This window comes from Protopterus annectens, chromosome 4.part0 (assembly GCF_019279795.1).
Source record: "Protopterus annectens isolate FY-2018-M chromosome 4.part0, PAN1.0, whole genome shotgun sequence".
Classification (NCBI taxonomy): domain Eukaryota; kingdom Metazoa; phylum Chordata; order Ceratodontiformes; family Protopteridae; genus Protopterus; species Protopterus annectens.
The window spans coordinates 1899550220-1899578006 of record NC_056733.1 but is presented as its reverse complement, the minus strand read 5'-3'; the positions used below and the strand labels follow the sequence as shown (position 1 = coordinate 1899578006).

The 27787-nt window shown below is 37.8% G+C and overlaps 1 long non-coding RNA gene across 2 annotated transcripts in view; it reads left to right on the top strand.

Annotated features, from left to right (window-relative positions):
• The first annotated feature begins 680 nt into the window (after positions 1-680).
• Positions 681-27787, top strand: part of LOC122800204 — an 89657-nt gene continuing 62550 nt past the window's right edge. The window contains exons 1-3 of one of the 2 annotated variants that reach the window (XR_006364556.1): positions 681-731; positions 3409-3512; positions 7283-7367. This is a non-coding gene — a long non-coding RNA (uncharacterized LOC122800204). Of the gene's footprint in view, positions 732-3408; positions 3513-7282; positions 7368-27787 lie in introns of those variants that run through there. The other variant, XR_006364557.1, reaches the window with a different exon arrangement.

The window sequence follows — 27787 nt, the reverse complement described above, 5'->3', positions numbered from 1 at the left end:
CAGCTGATATTACCTTACTTTCCACCTTAGGTCAATTTAAAACTAGACTCAAACAACATTTGTCACTTAACTGGCTATGTCAATGTATCAAGCCTGGCTAACTCGAATGTGTAAAAATCTGTTAACCAGTTTACTGTGTAATTTAATTTAATCCTGACTTGTGCTCAGGACTAACTTTAACCTGTGGAACTTGTTTAACTTGCTTACTTATGTAATCTCTGTAAATAATCTGTTTGTAATATGTAATGCTGGTATTATGTAATGCTGTATCTGCTTACCCTTGGAGCTTTTCTCCCCGGGCCACCGCTGAAAATGGACATGCATCCAGTCAACAAATGTAAAATAAAATAAAAATAAATAAAAAATAATACTTCCTATGGTTAAGAAAGTATGCGTTGATGTAAAACATGTTGTTCTTTTAACTTTTTAAATGAATTATAGTAGATATATAAAAAATTGTCCTTGATTTGGGGACATTGCCCCCCATAGTTTTTGTCTTTGTCCAGAAATCTTGAGCAAAAAAGAATTATCGAGGAATGTTCCTTGTTTGAGCCTTAAAGAGTCTCTGTTCCACTCTGTTCCTCAATGACAAGGCCTGTTTCACATATATTGTTAAGATTTTTTTTATTTGTTTGACAAATATCACATATTAATTCATCAAAATAACTTTTTGTTTGCAGGAAGGAACACTTACATTAACTATGCTGCAAACGTCCTAGGTAAAGTATATAGTAAGTGTTCTATATTTTGCCTATTTGTTCCACACTGTTAAAAATAGTATGCCATTTTTTGGAGCTAGAAGGTTGAGATGACAGTTATTTAAAGGCATTACTATGTGGCCCTTATTTTTTTTTATGAGAGTTGGATATCTGAGATTTACTGTGGATGTCTGTGGAGGAAAATGACTGTTGCTATTTGCTCATTATTTTGGTTTTGTAGGACTAGAGTGATTTGTGTGACACAACTTGGAATACATTAATGTGTGGTTATTGTTTGTGTGGATTTCATTACACTACCACTATTTTTTCATCACAATTGAACATCTGAAGTGTACACAGATGTGGCAATAGTTTCTGGGTGGAGTTGGGAACTGTCTGTTGATGAAAGTAACTTCCCATCTTATTGTTTGCTCTGTTTAAACAGTTCCTAATCTGGCTTTGTAGGGTAGGTATACATTTGTGTGAAGTAAGATGGAATATTTTACTGTGAATATTGTGTATTGGTGTGATCATTATTACTATTTTTACCACAATATGACATCCAATGTATGCAGCCTGTGAAGTGTTTGTAAATGATGGGTACAGAAGTTACAGTGAATGAAAGTGACTTAACCCATCTGTTGTTTCATCACTATTAAACAACAGCCACTGATTTGATATGACAGTAGTTGTGTCACAAAATATACTCAATTTGTGAAATCAGTGTAAAACTAGTATGGCTTATGCTTGTGTATGTGTGTGTGAGGGGTGTGGTGGTAGTTGGGGTTGCAGTACATGTAAGAGTGGCCATAATTTCTTCTAGGTTACATCATAAACATCAGCATTGCCATTATATTTGTGTGTGTGTGTGTGTGTGTGTGTGTGTGTGTGTGTGTGTGTGTGTGTGTATGTGTGTAAAGAGGAGGTACTTGCAGTGTATTTAAGAGTAACAAGACAGCCATCATTTTTTTCACAAACCATCACAAACATCAGCCTTGATAGGTGGTCATTTTGGTAGTTTGTCAGGAGCAGGACATATGTGAAAACAGCTGCTCTTTGACACAATGGTGCAGTGAATAGTGTTGCCATGTCTCAGTGTTTTGCTGATGCAGAATTCTTGGCTGTGGACTTTTCTTTGAGGAGTCTGAATGTCTTCCTTGTCTTTTTTTTTTAATTCTTCATATCTTTTCAATTTCTAGTACCATGACCCGAATGGACCCCATTAAGTCAAAGTATGATTAAAGTTCATGAAATTAGTATTGTTTTAATCTTTGATGTCAGCCAGAAGTGCTGTTTGCAGCACCCACAATGTGTCCAGTAATGACTCCTTCTGCAATTCGTATGGAGTTACATGTATTGGCAACATATCTAAATATGATTGTAAATTCTTTTTTATAAGATCTGTTGCTCCTACTATTATTGGAACTGTCTGGGTATCTTTCTTCCACATTGCTCTCATTTCTGTCTGCAAATCCTGATATTTTATAACTTTGTGTCTCTCTGTACACAAGACACTGCAGTCACTGGGTGTAACGATTTCAATGATCAATACTACTTTTGTTTTCTTTTCATATATTCATATATCTCATTTTCTCACATCTGTCGTTTGAACTGTTGGTAATGGGTGATCCCATGTGATGTAGACTTCATCACTTTCTATGATACTTTGTGGCTCATGTTTCCAGTGTTTTTCAGCTTCTTCAGTATTATAATGTTTGCACAATCCCCAGTACAAACAGTCTTGCCACATTATTATGTCTTTCAGTATACAGTCCTTCTGCCATTAGTATATCACAACCAGCAACAATGTGTGCAACTGTCTCCAGCTCTGTTTTACAAAACCTACATTTGTCTGTTCCTCCCACATGTTCAATGGACTTTGTAAACCAACACGTACATAGTCCACCATCTTGGGCCGCCATATTAACTTTTCATCTTTTGGTTAGAATTTGCCTCTCCTTAACCATTCCTGCATTCGATCTTGATCAACATGTGGTTATTCCAGGAGTTTTCTATACTTGCAACTATATTTATGCATTTTCCACATTTCTTGCCTTCTCATCTGATCCTTCACCTTATATTCTTTCTTTTGTTTTTTGGTACATTTGGTTGCTGCCTTATCTCAGTATGGGTTTACCCATGTATTCTAATTCCCTGCAGCATACCAAAGACATATCACAGGTGAAATGGCATTCCTGCAATTTACATGAAGGTAAGAGTGCAGCATGTGTATGTTTATGTATCTTGTGATAGACCTGTACAGATAGATTTTCACATGGACTTCATGATGGCATCTGCCATCAACCTAAATTATTCTAAAACTGTCCCTGAAGGTTGCTGTAACTTGTGTGGAAGCTGGGGACAGTGTGGTCATGATTTCTTTAACTTTCCTTACAAATCACAAAAGTGTGCACAATAAGCCACTATAGCTTGTGATAGGGCTATTGATGGGGTGGTCATTATTTATTTTACTTTTTTTACAGATCTCAGAGGTGTACAAAGGAGGTCACTATAACTTGTATAGGGACAGTATATTGTCTAACAGCAAAAAGTTGTAATATATTACTGTGAAACAAACATCTAGTCATGCAAAGAAGTGACTATCTTTTGGAAGTGGTGATAAGGAAGTATGCTGTTTCTATACATCTGATAACAAGTTGAAATATATTACTGTGTTTTATTTATTTATTTCTTCAATTTTTTTTCCCAGGTCTGACATTGGAGGAGTACACTGAATGGGGTTGCCTTTTAGGAGAAGGGATTTTGCTTCCATCCCAATCTCACACCAGAAGGATGGTGGAGCTAGTGAGGCAGGTAAGCATTTGTCTTCTCATTTTACTGTGAGCTACTATTTTGTCAGTTTTGAAAATTAAGCCTTGGATTCAACTTACTTCTTCCTTGAAAGAAAAAAAAAAGACTGAATTGCTTTCCTTACTCATGGTTTTTGTTCAGACCATCTCAGGATCAAAAAGTTGGAAAAAAGTTCTAACATGTACCTCAGAGCATCTATAACTCCATGTTTGTATGTTGTGGGGAGGTCAACATGGCTTCCTAAAACTTTATAGCATGAGCTAAAAGATGTTTAGGAAGGGTGGCATGAATGGGGTGATATTTAGACCGGAAGTGTCTAGGGGCCCCCTGCTTTTCAATTGTTGGAGTGCACAAAATGCTAACAATGGCTCTGGCAATGAAAATATAGTGGCTGCAAGAAAGAATGCTGATACAGCATTTGTGGTCATGGCTGCAGAAGTGCTGAACTGCTCTTTATGTGAGTCGATAGTAGCAACTATGATAAGCTGCTTGCTATAGTAGTAGCAAGCAGCTTGCTACAGTTACAGGAGAAGAGACTAAGAAAAGAGCATTTTTGGGGGAAGGGGTCTTCAACTTAAAAATACATTTATTTGGTCAACAACTTTGAGCTGTGGCACCAATGGTGGGGAATTGAACATGGTACCAGATAGCCTAACTATGCTTCTGGCTCAGCTTGTTTTATATGCCCTTGACAATAAATATTATCCTTTGCTTCTTTTCTTTCTGTTTTCTAATTTATTCTGCCCCCTGTGCAACCTTACTAATGCATGCCAATACTAACACTAACTCTTCTCCTACCCCTAATCAAAACCTGACACCTTATCTTAGGAAAACTTTTCTGAGCTATGGATTGCTGGTGGAAGGCTTATTGTGTGTTTTCCTGACTGGTAGTTAGCTTAAAACTTTCTTCCCTTTGCTCATATTTAAGTCTTGTATTTGAGTGATGCTGCTCTTTGCACAGCAGTGGTTAGAAGTGCCCTGTATAGATGCAAAAGCCTAGAAGCTCAGTTTTCCCTAAACAGCTGTTGGTGAAACCCTTCCAAGCTTTTCTGCTGCTCTAGAAGCAACTCAGTTATGCATTGAGCACTGTTGCCTTATTAATCAACCTTAACCTACACAAAATATAGGTCTCTCTTGTAGTCTGAGTGCAAAGAGTAAATTCCTGTCAAATGAACCCATTCTCTCCCCTAATAAAACATACAGTAAGAGCCTGCTATAATGGATGGGCAGTTTCCTGTCACCTTTTTGGCTAGCCTGATAGACATGGGGATCCTGAGGCAATGTAGCAATTGTCTCATGTATACCGACAACCACTTACTCCTGAAGCAAACAAATACTTTATGTGAGAGATGTAGTTACACTATGAATCTGGAGGAAAGACTCTCACGTAAAGACAAATTGAATGCCAAACAGGTTTTCAGTACAAACACACATTTCCCACACTAAATAAAGACACGACATATAAAACCACATATGCTGAGGTACTCACTTGTAACTTACCAAAAGATCAGAGGCCTCCAAAATGGAAACCACATACATCTATAACAAGACAAAAAAAAACACAACACATAATAGCAAACACACACACACACACACACACACACACACACACACACACACACACACACACACACACACACACACACACACACACCAGTGTCTCAACAAATAAGCCCATAAGGAATAATACCACCAAAACACCTAATGTATGGTCATAGGTGACTCCATTGTGAGACACACGGATAAGGAGCGGATTACAGTTAGCTGCCTATCAGGTGCCAGGATCCATGAAGTCACTCAAGCACTCAAGTCACTCAACCACAAGTACCGGTATGACTTCTTCATAGTCCATGTGGGGGTGAATGACTTCAGATGTACCTCCATGGACTATATGAAAAGAGACATGACTGAGCTCTCAGATTATGTGTCACAAGCAGGTATAAGCTTAGCCTTAAGTAGCATTCAACCTTCTCTAAGGATGATGCCACAATACAAACAAAAAATGATTGACTTTAACAATTGGTTTAGCATCTGGTATCAGTCCAAGGGGATCCAATATCTGTCAGCCTGGGAAAACATGGCCAACAGACCATGCTGCATTGCCAGAGATGGTCTGCACCTATCTTCCCTAGGCATTCAAATACTGGCAAAGGCATTAGCCACCCCTATTGTGCCTTTTTAGGCAGTGTCAAAATAACCAAACTCCCAACATAACAAAATCCTCTCTAGATAAACTCAAGGTACTGCTGCTTAATGCTAGTAGTCTAAACAAGAAACTGAAAGATAAAGAATGAACTGATTCACCACGGCTGTAAAAATCCACTTTAATATACACCAAGAAAGTAAGCGATTTCACGGCCTCCCTGACCGCTTCCTCAGACTGAATACAAACTTCACAATAGCACTTCCTTTTAAATACATACATAGTGAACAATGACTCAATTATTCAATTAATCTGTAGAAACAATTTATACAAAACTTAGAATATATATTTAAAAACAGTTATAAATGTATATATATATATATATATATATATATATATATATATATCAAACATCATTAGTGTCTAAGCGCCCTATCTTTTAATAGGGTTTCAAAGAGACAGCTTCATTAATTCCAGGAAAAGTGTATGCATTTAGCTTTAAAATCCGTCTCTGCTCTGCCTTTTTCTGTTCTGTTCTTGATATCACCCCCTCTCATTCCTTCTTCCAAAATTTCTAAAACTATGAATTTAAAATAATGTGTGCTGCCTGCCGCTTCTACAAGTTTTGCCAAGGCATTTGTTTTTTTTTTATTTGAAATGTCCCTATAGTGTTCCTGTATGCATTCTTTAAGCATTCAGTTAGTTTTTCCAACATAGTATGCATTGCAGGCTATGCAGAATGCAAAGTATACTATGTTTTTATGCAGTCAACAGTATTGGACTACGCTTTCAAACTCAATGTTTAGATGGGATTTTATGTATGGAAACTAATCTTCTTGTAAATCAACCTGTATTCCCTGAGGGCAACAACATTAATGTTGATATAAATGTGCAAATATGCTTCAGGGAGCAATGTAGAGATTATGAAAACAAACTCTATAAGTTTAAACATCTGCAGTGGCAGAGATTTTACCTTGAGACATCTTTACGCTATAAAATTGTGCCAAGAGGTTTACAGGTTCTAACAATAACAACATATGGAGATTTGTATCCAGAGCTCCTAAAAAAAATGGCAACAGATGAATTTTCAGTTAAGCTATGTTTATGTGTATTTGTTAATTAATCATTTTTTACCACAAGAACAGGAGCTGGCGAAAGAACTTCAAGAACTTTATATTCCTTTACAGAACACGTTTTAAGAAGATATCATACTAGATAAAATAAATACATTGCATGAGCAGATCTCTAGTTATGATAAGTGGCTACAGAATGGTAAACTTAAGAAATTGCAGAGAGATATGAATGATTTCCAAACTGGGAGGGTCTTTTCATGGCTAAGGTTCGCTACAACCAATAGCGAACAGTCAACTGAATATTCAAATGTTTATCGACCAATCATGTGCAGGGAAATAGAAGAGAAAGCAAACATACTTGAAACAGTGATTGAGAAAGCGCTTACTCCTGAAGTGACACAGACTAATATAAAGAAAACACAGCTAGTGGCTAGTAGTGCTGAGAGTAGAATCGTTGATTGTAACCCTACTACCTCAATAAATCACACAACACCAGTGAATTATTTTTTGGAAGAACCGGACAGAAAGGGACTCAAATTATACATTTTCAACTACAGGACCCGTTACCCATCAAGGAGAGGTCCAGGAATCGAAGACGAAGGGGGAAAGTTCCCAAAAGACAATTTGTACCAGAGAAGCAACAGAGATTAATGAGAAGCAAAACTACAAAGGTTTGGTTTTAAATATTTTGAATATACCTCTTACTGAAGCACAGCTCTCCGTATTAGGGAAAAGACTATCCTTTATCCCTACACAAAAAACTGTTTTAGTAGATATATTACAGGAACTGAGACTTTTTGCTAGAACTCTTACACTGAAGACTATTTTTAAAGCGATTGGCAGTAAAAGTCATATTTTTGTTAAACCTAGCACCTTTGTTCCTAAACAACACCCAAATTTTGAGACATTTGTTTCTGTTTGTGAACATGAAATAAAACAAATATTTAATAATGGCACAGCACCTAATTATTTTAATATAAGTAGAGATGAAAGTATTGCTTTAAGTGAATTAAAGTTGTTGCAATCAGTAGAGATAAGACCTGCTGATAAAGGGGGAGGGGTAGTTATATTATATAAAGATTTGTATATTGCTCAAATGCAGTTGTTACTGAATGATGAGCAAACTTATCAGATAATAACTCGTACACAGGTGAAGGGAATCATAGATAGAATAGTGATCATGGTATTTGATCTTTTGATTAATGGAATGATTACTGAGGACCTGTTTAAATATTTTACTGTTGAGAATCCGGTCTATCCCACCGTATACGGGTTACCAAAAATACATAAGAATTGCAAGACCTCTCCGATGAGACCAATTGTTTTGAGTAAAGGGTGGGCCACCGAACCCTTGTCGATATATGTAGAGAAATGTTTACATCCAGTACTAGATTGTTGCAACAGTGTTTTAAGGGATACAAAGATGTTCTTAGAAAAGCTGTATGATATAATTAAAGAGGTAAACGGGGAATATTTCTTTGTCACACTTGATATCGCGTCATTGTTTACAGTTATCCCTAATATGTGGGGGATAGAAAATGTCAGAAATTTACTGAATTTTAAACAATTTTATACACATGAGAAGATTAATTTGATATGTTCCCTACTGGAGATCATTTTAAAAAATAACATATTTACCTTTAGAGAGGAGTACTACCTACAAAAGACTGGTGTAGCTATGGGCGCACCCTGTGCCAATAGCTATGCCATCCTGGCTCTAGTTTAATGGGAGTCTAATGCATTTTTGTCTAATAAATGTTATAAGGATAAATTGATCTGGTATACTCGATTCGTGGATGATATGTTTTTTCTGTGGAGAGGCACACAGAGAGAAACTGAGTTATTTATAGAGTATTTGGGCACAACCACTACCTTTTTGAATTTCACCAGTAAGATCTCCAGGGAAGAGATAGATTTCCTTGATGTAAAGTTAAAGAAATCTGATGTACTGGGAATTCAAACTAGCATCTATAGGAAACCTACTAGAAGGAATGCCCTGTTACACAGGGATAGCATGCATCTGCAGTTTGTTAGAAACAATGTAGTGAGAGGACAAATTCTGAGACTAATGAGATTGCATAATGATGACTCATTGCTTGAGTCCGCTCTGGACAATCTCAGAGCTGAATTTCTAGAGAGAGGATATTCTAGCAGCATGTTTGATAAACAGGCCTCAGAGTTGGCCAGTAAAAGAAATACCAGAGGAAAGGCTTTTTTCTCTGAGAGAGGGGATGGACCAGACAATCATAACAACAGGAGTAAGCTTAGATTTCCTATTACATATACCAGTGACATTGGTGCCTTCTGTGAGGTATTTAATAGAAACTGGAACATTTTAAAGACAGCTAAGGATTTGGAAGGTTTTGCAGAAAATGCACCGTACTTTGCCTTTAAGAATAAGAGATCCTTAAAATGCCAGCTCTGTTATAATAGTAGTAAGAAAAATAAGAATAATCTATCTCAAAGGAAAGGGACATACATGTGCAGGAATTGTTCGGTGTGTAAATATTTACATTCTTGCACTACTTTTGTACATTCAACCTTACATTTTGAGTTACATGCTAAACATTATGCAGACTGCAGAACTAAAAACATAGTATACTTTGCAGCCTGCAATACATACTACATAAGTATTACATAAGTATTAATACATACTATGTTGGAAAAACTAATCGTATGCTTAAAGAACATAGGGACATTTTGAATAAAAAAGAAACAAATGCCTTGGCAAAACATGTAGAAGCTGCAGGCAGCACACATTATTTTAAATTCATAGTTTTAGAAATTTTGGAAGAAGGAATGAGAGGTGATATCAAGAACAGAACAGAAAAGGCAGAGCAGAGATGGATTTTAAAGCTAAATGCATACACTTTTCCGGGAATTAATGAAGCTGTCTCTTTGAAACCCCTATTAAAAGACAGGGCACTTAGACACTAATGATGTTTGAGATATATATATATATATATATATATATATATATATATATATATATATATTTACATTTATAAATGTTTTAAAATATATATTCTAAGTTTTGTATAAATTGTTTCTATAGATTAATTGAATAATTGAATCATTGCTCACTATGTATGTATTTAAAAGGAAGTGCTATTGTTAGGTTTGTATTCAGTCTGAGGAAGTTGTCAGGGAGGCCATGAAAGCGCTTACTTTCTTGGTGTATATTAAACTGTCTAGTCATATACCAAGGTTATAGATGTTTTGGGGTCAAATAGTCATGTATTGATTAAGTACGATGTGATTATTCATAGTGAACTTGAGAAAATTGCATCATTTAGCATCCTTATCATCTCTGAATCTGCCCAATGACAGGATGGGGATTATCATGTAGACGTGACACTCTGTACTTTGATCATCTGTCTGGCAACAAACAGTAGGGCTCCTCCTTGATGTAATTCATGTTTTCCCAAGTTATTATCGTTTTGAATAATCATGTGTCATTTACATGAATTGTGAATATTGCAGTTAACACTATTATGTAGTAGGTATATAAAGAGCATAGAGAGGCATAGAAAAGCATAACAAGGTATACTTTTATGGCTAGATGTAAGTCTTATGTTTGTGTTTTTTGATTTTGTGTGTTTTTGTGTGGAGTCCTTTATGAATAATTGCATCTCATTTAATCAACACAAGAGTATTTGACCCAAAACATCTAATACTTTGGAAGGTTACTTGTCAAAACAATGACACTCTTAATGTTGCTAGTAAATGCAAAGAAGATTTTTTGGTAAGGGTGCAAGCCCCCTGCACCCTCTGATGTAGTGGCAAACCCTCACAACCATGCACTGTATGTACCAACTCCAAGATTGCACCTACTCAGAGAAGAGGGAAAAATGTGGAAAAATTAACATTTTTTTGCTCTTCTCTGGGACTAAGAGCAATGACAAGATGCTTGAAATCTTTTATGTGCAATGGTGAACCAGACTCCTATCAGATGACAAAAAGTAGAATATACTATTATGCATCTGTCTGGTTGCCATCTTCAATGTTCTGTGCATCAAACAACTGTCACCTGACAAACATGAACTTATTATGTATCACCAGTTAGTTTCATGACTTCAGAACTGACATGATTGCCAGAATCATGTTACAATGGCTAAACATGGAGAAGATCATGAAGGTGAATTTTCCACATTACTCATGTTCATTCTTTTCTCCAAGTGTGAGGGACTTTGGAGTTGGAATAGGGAGTTTGCTGTGCAAAACATGTTGTACATAGGTACTATGGTCCACCTCATGAATCCATTAAAGGTTGGGGGTACACCACTCCATGTGGCTTCCCATAATTCTGCTGTGTGTTCCTACTCCTGCTACATTGCACCCAGAAGAACCTTGAAAGACACCTGTGGCTGCCACATCAGTGTCTGAAGTCTGCAGTTCTAGGCTTGTACTATGTTCTGTGTGTGTGGTAATTCAGCATGCTGCACCTCTGCAACACTTAAGAATGTAGAAAGGTGGGTATTACATGGAGAGTCTGCAGTGCTAGGCTTGTACTATGTTCTGTGTGTGTGGTAATCCAGCATGCTGCACTTCTGCAACACTAAAGAAAGGGGAAAGGTAGGTATTACATGGAGAGTCCTGCCCCTTCACATACAGTAACATCATCAGTCTCTGGATGCAGTGTTCCACAATGACACGCAGTAAACAAATCTGCCTCACGTGGGACATCTGCAAGGAGATAATATATGTAGTGGGGATGCTGCCTCCATGGGTGTAGATAAAGGCCAGTGGCCTTTGGACATGCAGTGTAAATGCACGATTCCTCCAAATGGGATGGTGTGGAGGGGGGAGCCTGTACCCCTTCAAAGAGTATTTGTTTGACATTGAGCGACCATGGGAGTGTTGCTGTTTTGGGTAAGAACCTCACAAAGTTTTTGATGTTATGTGTTAAATGGATAATCATATGTTGAGTGCATGAATGCACCTACTCATTTGGGGCCCACTTATCAATAGTGACCCTGACAAACAGTATGCCTATCACAGTGGTGTCCATACATATAGCCCTATGATGTGCCCATCATTGCTGACAGTGGTTTATACTTTTGCATATGCAAGCTGTGAATGTGGCCAGAGAGATGTCGCCCCTTTAAGACAGTGGGCCTAGGAACATGTACGTATGTTTGTTATGACACACTTTCATTTTTTGCCTCTGTGAGACTCTATACAAAGCAAGTTGTCTCGGGTAAGGAGTTCTGTGGAAAAATTAGACTTGTCTGTGTCTGTTGCAGCTGGAAGTCGGTGGTCCATTTATCATGTGAAACCTTCACAGAAGGTTAAATCATGACTAATTTTTTAATGCTATCTGCATATATGGCAGCATGTGAAGGCTGGCAAGTCTTACTAGTCCTGTGTGTGCAAGGCTGAGCCACTGCCACTGCTGGTGTTTTAGGTGAGATTCTACTGAAACTCATTGGGCATAACCATTCACCAGATGCCACAGTGAAGGAGATCTCTGATGCAATGCATGAGATATGTGAAGGGACCTGCAGTCATAACAGAATTTCCTGCAGGCTGTAAAGGGCTACATGTCAGAGGAACTGTGCTACACTTTTCTAGCAAGACAGTACTTTACTAGCACATAGGCTGCAGATGAAGGGTGGCTGCCATCTCGTAGCTCAAAACCTTGTCCCCACTGAAGGGGTTTGATACTGCTCATTATAGTATGTGGTCATTCACATTTTTCACTGTGTGGGTGATGTGGGAGAGGGTTATCATCATGTTGCTGCTGATAACTGCATTCAACGTCATGGATATGGCACACAATTGCTTCTCATGGCTGGTACATTATTAACAAAAGACTTCATGCTGTGCCAACTGCACTCCCTGCATGGGTTTGTTGGGCTGGAGGGTGGCAGCAGCATATTCTACCTCTGCTGTGGTGCTTGAGTCCAAAGCTGGATGCAGAGCTATGCTGTGTACTATAAAATATGTGGTGGAGTAAGAAAGGCAGTATTTCAGCCTGGCATATGTATTCTGTGAGTTTGAAAAGGTATCCATAAATGCCCTGCACATAGCCTTTCCAGATGTCTGTTTCAAGATATGCAATTTCCACATTGCTATGACTATCAGACAGCAGGAGCAGGCACACCAGCTGGCTTTGCAGTATGGCACATATACTTCTATGTACTACTTGTTATAGTATGATGGTCCTTTGATAGCTCAGCTGGTAGAGTGGAGGACTGTAGTAACTACAATTCCAGCTTGAAGGAATTTAACTTTCTATCTTAGACTGAAACATAAGCAGAGTTCTATCAAATGATTCTGTTGTAAAATTAAAATTGTTCTATATTTAGTCTGGAAGTTAGCATAGAGGATGAAGGCTATGTGCTGTTAGCAAGCTATTTCCTGTTATTCTGGGTTTGATTCTCTCAGCCTTTATTTGCTACTGTGTGACTTGAGCAAGTCACTTAGACAGTGCTTTAGGGCAACAGGGAATTTGGGCTAGGCTCCTTAATGATCTTCCTGGACTCCATGCATAACAACTACCTATGAACAGTGGCAGAATCTCTGATCTGTATACCACCATCATTTGTGAGGACTTTTCAAATTAGATGGCTGGCTTACTTCATTTTATGAAGGAACACTTCATCCTGGGATGATGAAATATTATGTTCTAGGAAGAGGAGGATTCTCCAGTTCCCAACCACCCACCTACCTCCCTCAGCATCTGGAGCATTGCTGAGCTGATGTATTCTGGCTTTCCATACATGCAGAACATCACAGAGGCCTGGCACCATTGACTAAAGGCACTGTTTGGGCAGCCACAGGTGTCTGCTGGAGTCCTTCTTTACACTTTGCAATAGCATCAGGAGCACATAGTTGAATTATGAGATTCAGTGTTGAGATGTGCACCCCCCACCCCCGATAGGCCAGAGGTGTAGACCAAGATGTCCAACTGAAATGCATATTGGAAAACAGCTACAGAGGGGGCCTGTCTCAGACGCTCATGGTTGTAGTGCACAGTCTATGCCTGTGATGTGTGCGCACCTTATCTGCTTGTTCCTTTTGTCACTTACTGTATGTGCTGGATATTTGGGATGACAACCCCCACTTACAGAGTGTGTGTGTTGGGGGACATTTGGGATGCCCCCCACTGCAGAACAGTTGCTTTCAGTATTATACAGCTCCTTCTCACCTTGCTACTATGGTCGTCCATGTCCCCGAGTGCTTCTGCAAGTTCTTGCAGTTTATGTCTCCATTGTTGTGCTTCTGTACATCTGCTGTTAAACATGTCTAAATAAATATGCTTGCCCCACTCTTTTTGACATTATGATGCTTGTCTTTCTGTACACAATACCCTTTATTTGACGTTCTGATAACTAGCTTCTGGTATCATTAAAAGGGGGAAACAGTATATAGTAGCCTGGGTAGAGAGTGCAGACAGTTCCAACTGCTTTGCCAGGGATGGACTGCATCTCCCCTCAAAAGTGTTGTATATTGGCTAAATCCTTGTTCACCCCATAGTGCGTTGTTTAGGCAATGTTAGTCTTCTAAAGATTACAGCATAACTAAACAGAATCAAGACGAATACAAGAGACTGCAGTTCAACATTAGGAACTTTAAAAAACTCCACTCCCTACAAGCACTCCTTACCCTGGAAACATTGACATATGCATCATCACAGAGACCTGGTTCAAGATCACCGAAAGTTGTCCATCAGTGCAGGGTTTCAATTACTATCACACATTCATGATTACTGTAGTAAAGGTGGCAATGTCTCGCTATTCTTAAAAAAACACTTCAGCTTCAGACTCTTAAGATAAGATAATGACCTGTAACTATTCCACGTTCAACTTTCAATTAACAGAACCCCTTTATCATATAATAGCTAACTATAGGACCACCTCTATGCCCCTCTCAGCCTGTATCTTCTCCTAACTAGTATGGAATACTTATGTATTAAGCCAAACACCTTTCTGCTAGGACACTTTGAATACCCCTCCATAAACAGGGAGACATACATCCTCAGACTTCATCAATGCAAACAGTATCTGGGCAAGTTAGCCAACAATATAACCAGGGGTGATAAAATCCTGGAGATGGTCCTTACCAATATGAGGCAGCTTTGTTTCGTACCAATTGCAACTTCCTCCCTGGTTAAATCAGACCACAAGTCAAGTATATTCACCATAAGAGTGAACATTGAAGGATCTTCCAATATTTCTGTATTCAGAGATTATGTGAAGGATAATCTATTAAACCTGAGTAATGACTTGGCTAAATTCAAAACCATTTCCATCTTGATGACCCCACTGCTAACGTGGAATCCTTCACTGCCAAGTTTTATGTACATGTAAATAGCTGTATAGATGAATCTGTCCCCTTCAGAAAAAAACACAATGTCAGATTCAGAAATAGAGCTTTATATTGGAACACAGATATAAACAGACTCTATAACAGATACACCTTTATCTATATGTCTTAAACTCAAATTTCAGGCTGATTTTCATGCCCTTATTCAATGGGTCAGTGATAAACAATTATTGTTAACTCCTCTGAAACAAAAGCAATGTTTTTTGGTACTAGGCAAAAGCTCACTTCTATCTCCAGACTTCTTAAAATCCTTGATTTTCTGTAAAATATTAAAAATGTCACTACACTCAAATACCTAGGCATATGGTTGGACCTCTTCCTAAATTTCCATCTCCACCTGGACAATACACACAATAAAATCAACTGTCTAATATTCCGGGCTAATAGGATCTCCCCTTTTGTTTCCATACCCTGTAGGAAAGCCATAGGTAAGGGTATTTTACTGTCTCAGCTAGAACATGTTCTCCGTCTGATTGCTGCAGCCTCTAAAAGAAATGCATCCACTATTTAAACCATCTGAAATGCTATATGCAGCTTCATCTCTCTCTCTCTCTCTCTCTCTCCTCAAGGAAAGAACACCACAACAAAACTACTGAAAAAGCTAACTAGATATCTGTGAAATAATGTGCTGACCTTCTGCTTACCTCTCTGCTGTTTAACTTGACCAAATGGAGAGATGATGACATCAGCAAGCAAAGGAAAGTAATATTGCTGGGACTGAATTTATCCTTAAGTCCTGGTTAGCACCTTCATGGGGGTAGACCCTGTTTTTACAAAATCTCACCAAGACGATACTGATATCATGGACAAAAATAGGTTAAAAAATAAAAAGACAGCTGGATGCATAAGTCCCAGGATAAAAAAGTGCCCAATCCTGGTAGGCTCACTTGTGCCAGGAGTGGAAAAAATGACAGTATGGAATCCTCAAGAGACTAAAACATTCCTATAATGGGGTTAGGCCAGCCTCAGGGGGAAGATGTTCCCCCTGTTGTAAAAGGAAATAGTAGTCCACAAAAATAAAACATAAAAACTGACAGGCCAAAAAGAGCCATAAAGATGATAGAGAGGACTATTGAGGATAAGAAAGAAATTATGTATAGTTACTATTATGCAAGAAGCCCAGCATATCTGGAGAGAAAATATACAGAAAGATTAAGAGAGAAATCAGAGGAAAGAGAAATCCTTGCACGAAAAAAAAAACTGTCAAAAGCTTCAAATGCAAATTTGTGTTCATTAATACAACAGATTCATAAAAAACATGAAATAGACCAAGAAACATTGGGCCGTTTGGAAAAAGAAGCAACTGAAGAAGTGCAATAATATGAAGGACAAAATCTAGTGATTTTTGAAAGGCATAAAAAAGAAATATGAACATGGGAAAGAAAGAGAGATCTGATATGGTGCGATATTTATGGAAATTAGAAAGCCAGACTCATCAAAACAAAAACAACAACTCCAAAGATATTTGAAGAGAAATACAGGCAAAGACATCCAGATATGGAAAATTTCACATAGCAAAAATAAAAGATCAGAAAGGGGGAATGCAGAACAGAGGATTAGTAAAGCAGAAGTTAAACAGATGGTGAAGTTATGGAATACTTGCAAAGTGAAGGATTTAATGTAGAAAGTCTAACACAGGTTATGTCACAGCATGTTGGAACAATGAGTCCTCAAAGAAAGGAGAAACGGGTGGAGTGCGAGGCATCAGAAGAGGAAATATGGACATGGGAAAGAAAAAGAAGTTTAATATGGTGTAATATTTATGCAAAGGAGAAAGCAAAACTAATCACTACAAAAATACAGCACCATATATTTTAAGAGAAACACAGGCAAAATCATTTGGATATAGAAAATTTTATAACACAAAAAATAAGAAAACAAAGAGGGAAAGCAGAAAAGAGGATTAGTAATGGGAAAGTTGAAGAAATAGAAACTGACATTATGGATTACCTGGGAAGTGAAGGATTTTGTGTAGAAAATCCAACACTGGTAATATCATAGCATGATAGAACAATGAGTCCCCAAATTAATGAGAAACTGGTGGAATGGGACGCATCTGATCAGTTGTCATATGAAGATACTTTGCAGCCTTCAGTTGGAAACAAGTACAAAAGTTCAGTTGGAGTTGCACAGCAAGAGAAGTGGCAGGAAATGGTGGTAACTCTGATACAGTCAATGCTGTGGATTGATAGGTCAGTGAGTTCCCATATGAAAGATCAATGGACGACACAGGATGAAGCTGAAGAGAATATGTCACAGGAAGATGTTCTGGAACTTTCTGTAGAATGCCTGCAGGAAACAGAGAGCAAAGAATGTGCCCTTAGTTTAGAATAAAATGATCTAAGGGAAGAGTTGCTTTATATAATAGAGATGGCTAGACATATTAAGATCAATGAAATAAATAGATTACAGAAAGTCAGTAAGACACCAAATGTTAGAAGTTTGTAAAACAAATGAACACAGTAATCACTATTCACAAAAATTAATGTGATATAACAGAAATAAATAGGATATATTACTGACTAGCTAAATTAGTAACAGATAAAGTGTGACCACAAAAGCACAGGGCAGTAAGGGAAAGGAAGGGAAGAAATCACATGCTATCGTGGAAGTACTGAATAGAGAAAACTATAAAGCAGTTAAGACAAGAAGTGCTACTGTTAGAAGAGTACAGAAGAAGAACAGATCAGCAAAATACTTACAAAGATAGACGTGATAAAAATAAAGTGCACTATCAGAACAGACCAGGATCTATTGTGCACTATTGCAAATAATAAACTAAAGATATCAGCACAGGCAGAAAAACGTAGAAGACATGCAGATAAATATAAAGGAAAAGTACAAAATAAGCAATTCATTGATGACCCAAAACATTTTACAGATAACTGGAAAACAAGGCAAAAGGAATAGAAATACCACCAAAATAAAGAAGAAACAGATATATTTTGGAGAAATATCTATGAAGACCCTGTACAACATAGTAAAGATGCTGAATCAATAAAAGAATTAAAAGAAACAGTAGGAAATTCAAATGTACAGGATATGAAATGGGATGAAGTAACGGCCAGAGAAACTAAAACAAAATTATGAAAAGCTTCTAATTGGAAGACCCCAGGCCCAGATGCAATACCTAACCTCTGGCTAAAAGTATTAACACCAGAGCGTCTTCTGCGTGGAGACATACGTGAATGGGTGTACCTTCGTTGAAGGTTGTGCGTTAGGGCTGGCAAGTCAGCACATAAAAATCAACTGCCAATCATTAGCGGACCGGTGTTCTGCTGTGGCGACCCCTAACCGGGAAAAGCTGAAAGACACAACAACAACAACAACAACAACATGAAAATTTAGTCCTGAATAAGAACTATTTATATAGGTTCCTAGGTGGTTACTGGGATATTGACCTGAAGGTCTTTATATGTCTAGCTGTGTATACCCAATATAATACTAGAGAAACCCAATATAAAGGATTTTGCCTAAACTCAAGATCTTAGTTAACAACAACTGCCCATATCTAGGATGGTCATTGATAAAATCCCTGGCAGGAATTTACAGTTTCCCATCCAGACAACCAGGCTACGCTTAAACAGGGTCATAGAGGGGCTTTGTTTGATGTGAATTAGTAGCCTATTTCAGAGGAGTGGCAACCTCTGAGAGACATATCTGTCTCTCTAGCAGGTCCTATTTATACTGCAGGCCAGGTTAGGGTCCCTGGAGTGGATGACCCTTGTCCCATTTGACTTGCAGATGTACTGCATTTCCTTTAGGTTTGGATCCGAGATTGCTCTGTAGGGCAGGCACTTCTCCTCTAAGTAACCTGTATGCTACTGAGTATAGTGACAGTGACTTCAGTCTGTCAGTGCATGATATGTGGTGAGGACCTTGAATTTTCTTGGTTAGAAATATCTGAGGTCTCATGTTGCTGCAGGTGCCTGGTAAAGTACAAACCAAAGGGGCACTGTACTCAATTATTGGCCTGATGAGGGTCGAGTACAGGGGTGTTATGATCTCTTTTGCTCTTGAGGGAATGCGTTTGCTAATTTGGTATGCGACGTAGAATGCTTTACCACAGTAGACACATGGTGGCCAAAGTTTAAACTGCAGTCAACTTGCATTCCCAAGTCTCTCACTACTGAGTTGTTACTTAGGGTATTATTATTTATATGATTGTCTGCAGGGATATTGTTTTTACCGAAGGGGATGATAATGCATTTTTTAGCACTGAGTTTGAGTCCATGGCTTTGGCACCAATCACTGTTTTTTGTAAGTCCCTCTTGAAGTATATTGACATTGTTTGGGGATTGAATGATTGCACCTAATTTGCAGTCATCAGCAAACATAGTCAGCCACAGCCCCTCTGTTTTGGCCTGAACTTCTGAGAAGTATATTCCAAATAATAGGAGGCCCAGCACTGATCCCTATGGAACCCCATTGGTGACAGGTCTGCTGGTTGAGGTAAACTCCCAAACTTTGACTGAGTGTGATCTGTCGGTGAGCACTTGACAACATAAAGGTTGACATTCATCTAGAAGAGTTTATCAGTGATGTTCGAATGTAGGATTGTGTTGAAAGCCTTGGTTAAGTCAAGGTAGGCTGTATGCACATATTTGCCTTCGTCTATGGCTTTGGTGACATTTTTGAAGATGTCCACCAGGTTTAACAGGCATGGCCTGCCTTTGACAAAATCAAACTGTGTCAGATAAAGGGTTTGGAGATCACCTATATTCTTATTTACAAGGTTCATGATGATTCCTTCCATGGTCTTACAGATAAGGCTGGTTAAGCTTATGGGTGTGTGGTTCCCAGGGTCTATTGCTGTACCCAGTTTATGAAGGGGGATGACGGTTGCTGTTTTCCATTCAGCAGGGACAAAACCAGTAGTCAGGCTATGGTTGCAGACAGTACCTAATAGAGTTGCTAACTCATGTTTTAGACCATTTAAAATGCAACCTGGGATGCCATCTGGTTCCACAGAGGCTGTGTTTTTGGCCTTGGAGTGAGAGTGCATCCTGAACAGACACCAACCTGGTTAACAGCAGGAAAAATTATACTCCTCCTTAACAGTGAACCTACACACTATCCTTAAAAAGAGACCAATATTTTGCCTTCTGATGATCCATGAACTATGTACTGGAATTGATGTCCAATAGAGTTTATAGTCATTTGGAAGAAAACTCAATCATGGCAATAGAACAACAGGGTAATAAAAGAAAGTCATATGGAACAAAGGATTATTTGTTGCTAAATAACATCACAATGGAGAACTGTAAAAAGGGGAAGAATCTAAGTGTGGTGTGGATAGACTACAAAAAAGCATTTGACAGCATCCCACATTCCATATAAGGGAGTACTTACAGATGTATAAGATACACCCTACATTGATCAATTACATTACAGTGACCATGAAACAATGGCAAACCACTCTGCAGTTAAGCCATGATAATGGACAAATTATTATCCCAGGAATAAAAAGTAAAAGTGGGATATTTCAGGGTGACTGTCACCGCTGCACTTTTGTCTTGTCCTTAACCCATTAAGCTGTCTGCTTAACATATTAGGTCATGGTTACAATTTGGCTCCCAGAAAACAACAAAGTGTAAAGACTTCTCATCTTCTTTTTGTGAATGTTTTAAAACTGTAAAGTTCATCAGCTGAGGAACTGAAAGATTTAGAACTGTATAGTTCATCAGATGAGGAACTGAAAGCACAACTGCAAGTGGTCAGAACTTTCTCAGATGATATACGAATGTCATTTGGTCTTGATAAATGTGCAAAAGTACCTTTTAATGCAGGAAAGCTGCAGCACCAAGAAAGTATCAGTCTGAGACAGGAATCTGATATAAAAGAACTTAAGCAGGAAGAAGTGTGTAAATATTTAGGAATTGATGAAGGACCAACAATAAAACATGAACAAATGTGAGCAAAACTTACGAATATTTTAGAAGACTAAAATGAATACTGACAATAGCCCTGACATCTAGGAACAAAGATATAAACAAATCTGGTCTTCCTGTTCTAACTTACAGTTTTTGATGTGATTGGCTGGCCCCAAAAGGTATTGGTCCAGAAAACAAGAAAAATGCTTCACGCTTATAAAATGATATATATAAATTAGTGTATAGCAAGATTATATATTACCCATTCTGAAAGAGGTATGGGTCTCCTTGAAACTGATTACATGTATAGATCTGTAATTGTAGGACTGCATACATATCTGCTGACCTCACAAGATCCAAACATAGAGGAAGTTTTAAAACATGAGGCATATAAGTCTTTGACGACTTCCCTGCTTAGTTACTCATTATTGTATTTGAAGAAGGCTTGGATGAAGGTAAGCAAATGTGCTGTCTGGAAACTGTCTACTTACCTACTGTTTTTTTTTCACATGGTTTTGTTACAGTAGAGTGTCATGCTGGAATGGTATACTTCAACTTTATATATGTTAACTTTATCTGTTCAAAGCTGTACTGTATAACAGTCTTTTCAGTTTTACTTTCCCAGGTCTACAGTGTACAAATGACTTTGTACAGCTGAAATGCCCCTACTTAAAATTAAATAAATAAAATTAATTAAACTATTACAACTTCAAATACAAGTTAATGGCAATGTGCCTCTCCTCTTCTCTTCTGTTTGTCAAGGTTGTAAGAGAATTGATTTGACTGGCTATCACATCATGACAAACACATGGAGACAGAGAAAAATCACACACAGACCTGTTTCTCCTCAAGTTTTTATGCCAGACTGGAAACCCAGCTCTAGTCACATGGTGCCCACCCCAGCTAACTTCTATTCTTAAAGATATAGTACTCACATTCCTAGTATGTGTCATCCCCAGTTTACTGAATGCAACATTTACAACACTACACAAGAATATACACTGAGTAAAAATACTAAGCCATGTATCTTATACAGAACAAAATTACTAATTCAAAGAACTGTTTTGTGAATTGTGCATGGTCTGGACATCTGTTTTTTTAATTAATCTGTTAAAACATGTAAAAGTTACAGTCACTAGGCATGCCTAATCTACCCTGACTTGAATGTTTATAGATATAGATCCATCACACACTTTGAATTAATCTCAAATTGAATTTTGATAGAGGATATCTCTTATTTAATTGAAGACTTCACCATGACCTCAAGCAAGTTTTGGTTGATATAATTTGGTAATTTATCTGAAACCATTTCTGGCAGCTTTTATAACTATCTTTGTTAGCTTATACATAGTTGTATAACATCTCATTGGACAGCATGAGACCTTGCTTGGGTATGATGACCAACAACAGTGGCTTGCAGAAGTGACTTAATCTTCCAAATTTTGATCCAAAGCCATTCCTACTCTCCTTCCTTCAGAGAGATTCCTACCTGATTTGTCATAAAAATTATGCAGGAAACTTGGAATTTAGACTTCTGCTTCATCAACAGATATGATGATGAAAGCCAGACAGTCACAAAGGTATATTTATGTATTTATTTTTTATTCTAACAAAGCTCATTAATTGTCAGTCTAACCAGATTTGTCACATTTCTTTAGAATGTTTTTCACTGTGGGGATCATTCACTGGCAAAGCATCTCTGACAAATGAGGAATGAGCATTGACAGATACTGCACCACTCCCAGGAATTGCATAACAGACAGCTTTTTGCATATGCTCTGTTGAATGAATTATAATCAGCATCTGGTTGTATACTTTTTTTTTTGTTGTTAAGTGACCCATGAACTTTAGAGAAGGGACACTAATTTGATACTTGGCTTTTTTTTAGTTTCAACCCCTTTTTTCATCAGTCTTGTAAACAGCTTTATCAGTCATTCATCATATTATTGTCTTGTAGCCACTTAGATGAGAATGTTATCTATAATATTAGCAACTTCTTGTAACTCATAACTTGTGTCTGTTACACCATGTTGGGACACATCTAGTGCTGATGAAATCCCAAAAGGCAGCCTTAAAGGTTTGCATCTTCCTAGATGTATGTTGGATGCCTGAGTTCTGAAGTTGCTTCTAGTTTCTTTTGCCAACATCCTTGAGTTTCATCAGTCACTGAAAAGAATCGGGAAACCACCTCTTCAAAAGTCTACAAAGGGTAATGCTCCCTTTTGATCCATTCTTGGGGACTTGGGGTCCATATAAATTCTGACCTTATCTTGTTTAACAACAGTAACTATAAAATTAGCCAATTCTGTAGGTAATGTTTGCTTGAGTATTACTCCTGTTACTGATAGTGACTTATATGTTCTCATTCTTGCTTGATTTTAACTTTCAGCTCAGGGTGTACTTTGCTTCGGATCCTTGGATGTTTTGACTTTCTTCACCTTCCCTCACATATATTCTCACAGCACTGTTACAACCAGGTTCTGCACATCTCTATTATATTATTCATATTCTGCACGTTTTGACTAAACTTTTCATCTTAAAGACTTGCAAAAGGGATTTAATTTTTCACCTGGACAGCATGAGGAGTTTTTTTATATCCAAAGTCGCACAAACATCTTTGTCTAATACATTGCTTCAGTTGTGTTCAACAAACTGAAACAGTAGACTGTAGACTTTACTTTTTGTACACATAGTTCAACCAGAATTATACCCAAAACAAGACAGTAATAAATATGAAGATTTATTCAGCTTGCAATTTACATGCAACACTTGATCAACAACTGTTTTAATGAACTATGATAGAATGAGGCTATCTCACAAAAACTTTCAATGACAGTGAGGTTTTCTCTTTTTCTACTGTTGTTTGACCTCAGATCAGGTATGTATAAGTTTGGTGGGGGTTGGGTTCTTCCCCATATTGGGAGGGATTGCAGGGGATCTTGTCTATTTGCAAAAATAAAAAAACTTCTCTCTGATGTTCTCTGTAAGTGATTTCGGCAAGCTGATTTCAGACTATTTACATTCATTGAAATGTTTGTTTGTTTGATTGATTGATTGATTGATTGATTTTATATGTGCACTGAACTCCTGTATTGCCTTCTGTATCATTGACCACTTTAAACATAAACTGCTTCCCCTTTACTCATACCTTTTCTGACCAAATTTCCATTTGTTTTCCATTTATAACATTAATATCATTCACAAAGTCACTCTTGTAATTTCTGAATGTATTATGTTTTTGTGCCTACCATGTACAGCAGTTTCTGACAGCACGTTGGGTGTTATCTTACTAAACATGTTCAGGTTTTGACTGCTCATTTGATTGCACAGCATTCATATTCTGCTGTTGTGCCTTTTTTCAATTTCAAACAAAATGAATGGGAAAATGATAATTTCTTTCACAGAATATGGAGATTAGACTTTCATCACTATATGGCACATTCTCTTGTCTTTATCCACAGGTTCATACAGGGTATATTTTCTAGTTGCTTGCAGATTACCAGACACATCTTGGTTACTGCACTGTCACCTGCATTTTGCTTTTATATTTACTTCTACAGTGTATATGGTTTATTTTCACATTATTTGTCACACAGAACCTCAGCATACTACCAACTCCTCTGTTATTCCTTTATGTTGCCATTTAACAAACTGTTCTGACAGCTCACATCTAAGGCTTTTTCCATTTTTAAATCAGCTTTGCTTATAGGTTCCTAGGTTGTTACTAGGCTAATGACCAGTAGGGCCTTTGCAAGTCTAACTGCATACTCCAAACCCATTTGGATCTAGAATATCGTGGATGTCTATAGAGAGGGATTCATGTTAGTAGGGAGGTAACTAAGGGATTTGTGGAGGGGCATTAGTTAGAATAATACTTTTCTTATTGATGTCACCTGTCCCTAAGGAACATGGGGGACAGATCGGGGGGGGTTGGTAAATTTATGAATTCCCATCCAAATGTCAAGATTTCATTTGATTAGGGTCAAAGATGAACTCTGTTGTACATGGATGGGAGCCTATTTCATAGTATGGGGTGTGATGATGGGAGATACTGCCAGCATAGCTATCTGGAATTTTGTAAATAATTATGTCATTTGTGAATATCAATATGGTTTATATAAGATTCTTGTGTTACAACTGTATTAGAACTGTATGTTATGTGTATATCAAACTAGGTATGTACAGACATATGTGTTGACAAGATATTTTATAAAGTGCTTGTGCTTAAAATGGATCCATAGTGTGCCCTGCTGGAAGAGAACAGAAATGTGCATGCACTATTGCAACTGTTTAAATGTACATTTTAACAGTGGAAACTGGAATACAGGAGGTTACCTTCAGTCTAGCAAAACTTCAGAAAAATAGCTGAAATTAAATTACTTTATAGTCTACACAATAAAAGATGATATCTCTCAGTTTTCAATGCAGGTACAGACACAATGTGCTGAGAAGCTTTCTGTATTGTCTTTGGAGTGAGCTAATTACTACAATTGTTTTATGACTTCTAGCATCTGCCCAAAAATCTGAGGTCTATGTCTTTTCGCAGGAAGATGCTAAATACTGCTAGCTTCCAGCAGTGGGGGTTTCACCTAGGATAGAGCAAGATGGCAAGAAATGATGTAATTCTGCAAGCTATCCCAGCAGTAATATTTGAGATATTAATTTAAGAAGTCTCTTAGAGACACAGCATTCTGTATTTTGTCTTGGACCTGACAACAATAAGAAACATTCACCACATCTGCCTTGCTCTTAAGTAAGTTAACTAGGGTATAGTAATTCTTTTAGATATAGTCAGGAATATAGTGAAACTTAGTTTAGATGTTTTTCTTTATTTATTTGAGTCTGTCCTGCAATGTTGTTTTAAATATTTCCTGTGGTTTTGAACTCTGATGCCACTGTGAATATATATTTAGTATTGTCTTGTTCTTTTATTATTTCTTATTCAATATATTTAAATCTTTCATTGTGGCTGATCTTTATGAGACATGTTTAAGTTTTGAGAGTACTTACATATTTATTTGGTGACACTGTGGGCCCACTCCTAATAGCCTTGCTTTTGTTCAAACTACCATTTGTATTAAGATCAATACTACACAGTAAGATTGGACACCCTTTGTTAAGGGCCTTTAAGTAGCTGATAGGGAGTAGGCTGGTGGCAGTGACAACTACCTTACAGTCTGGGCAAAAAGGTGCATAGCTAGTAAACCTGTGCCAGTCTTTCCCAGGTGTGTGTGTGTGTGTGTGTGTGTGTGTGTGTGTGTGTGTGTGTGTGTGTGTGTGTGTGTGTATAAATCATACCTCAGAGAGTGTGTGTGTCAGCTATGTGGGCAGGGACACGAAGCACTGGTTGGACAGAGGGGGTGCTGGAGGTCTTGGCTTGGCCACTCAGCTGAGATCTCAACTCTATAGCTGTGCCAGTGGGGAGTCGTATTGAGGATTTGGAGAAAGAGGGAGAAACCAGTCCCGGACTGACAGTTGTCTCTGTGTGCTCTTAAGGGAAATTAAACTTGCTGCAACAAGCTGCATCTTGGAATACTGTGTATACATTGACATCCTGTCAGTGTACGTCCCTCACTGTTGCCAGTGGTGAGGATTGAGGCTCCTTGATTAGTGGTCCAGTGGTGGGTTGTCATATGGGGAATCTTTGGGACACATATCTGTCTTTCCAGTACATTCAATTTATGCCACAGGCATAGTTCGGATCTAACATTTCTGGTGCTGTTAGTTTTGTGCATATGCAACAGATCCACAGGGGCTGGGTCTGAGGAAGCCTTGTAAACCAGGCAAAGATCTCACTGTCAGCAGCCTGTAGGAGACTGAATACAGAGCCAGAGCTTATAGACAATCAATGTAGGACAGGGTATTCATGCCCTGAATTCTCCTGGTGAGGATCCTTTGTGGGCATTCCAACTGTTATAAGTGTCTGTTAGGTACATACCAAAGGGGGTACTGTACTTAGTGATAGGTCTGATAAGTGCTGAGTGGATGGTACTAAAACTTCTTTGGAGTTGGATGCCATACTCCTATTTATAAGCTGGGTGACATAGAATGATTTTTCTTACTACCTTAGCTACAAGTTGGTCAAAGGACAGATTATTGTCTATGTATGTTCCCAGATTCTTTAGTACTGGGTCGACCCTTAGGGGTGTTTTATTGTTGGAGTAATTTGGGATGACAGTTTCCCAAAGGACATTATAATGTATTTTTTGGCATTGAACTTTAGGCCATGGCTTTGGCATCAGTCATTTGTCTCTGTTTCTAACTGATCATTTCTGATTCTACAGACTGTATATCCCTAATAAGTAAATCAGCCATTCATCATACTCAGTCTTGTACTCTGTTTTAATTCAATGACATAAGCAGTGATTATCTTTTCAACTACTTGATCTCTTGTGAAAAACAAACATGTAGAACGAAGCAGACCCTTCTTTAGTATGTTGGGAATTTACTTATAATAAGTATGTTGGGAATTTACTTATCAATAAGCATGTTGGGAATTTACTTATCAATACTGCAAGTCTGACTTTTTTTCCTCTAGTTAAAAGAAAATGTTAAAATAGCTTAATGCCTTCCTCTCCTGAAACATGCAAAAGTATATTACATTTGATTTAGTCTAGATTGCTACCAAAACCACTCAATGGGAAATACAGCTCAAAACATTGAATCCATGACTTCAGCCTTCTGACAGGTTACTCTGCAACTTCAGAGATGGTGGTTTCTGAATTTTCATCCTGAGTTAAAACTGAAGCAAATAAGTGAAAAATTAAGCATGAAGACCAATAAAACACGAACTGAGTTAATTTGCTTGATGTGAAATTTGGAATGACTGTGTGGTTTAATGGAATGACTGTGTAGTTT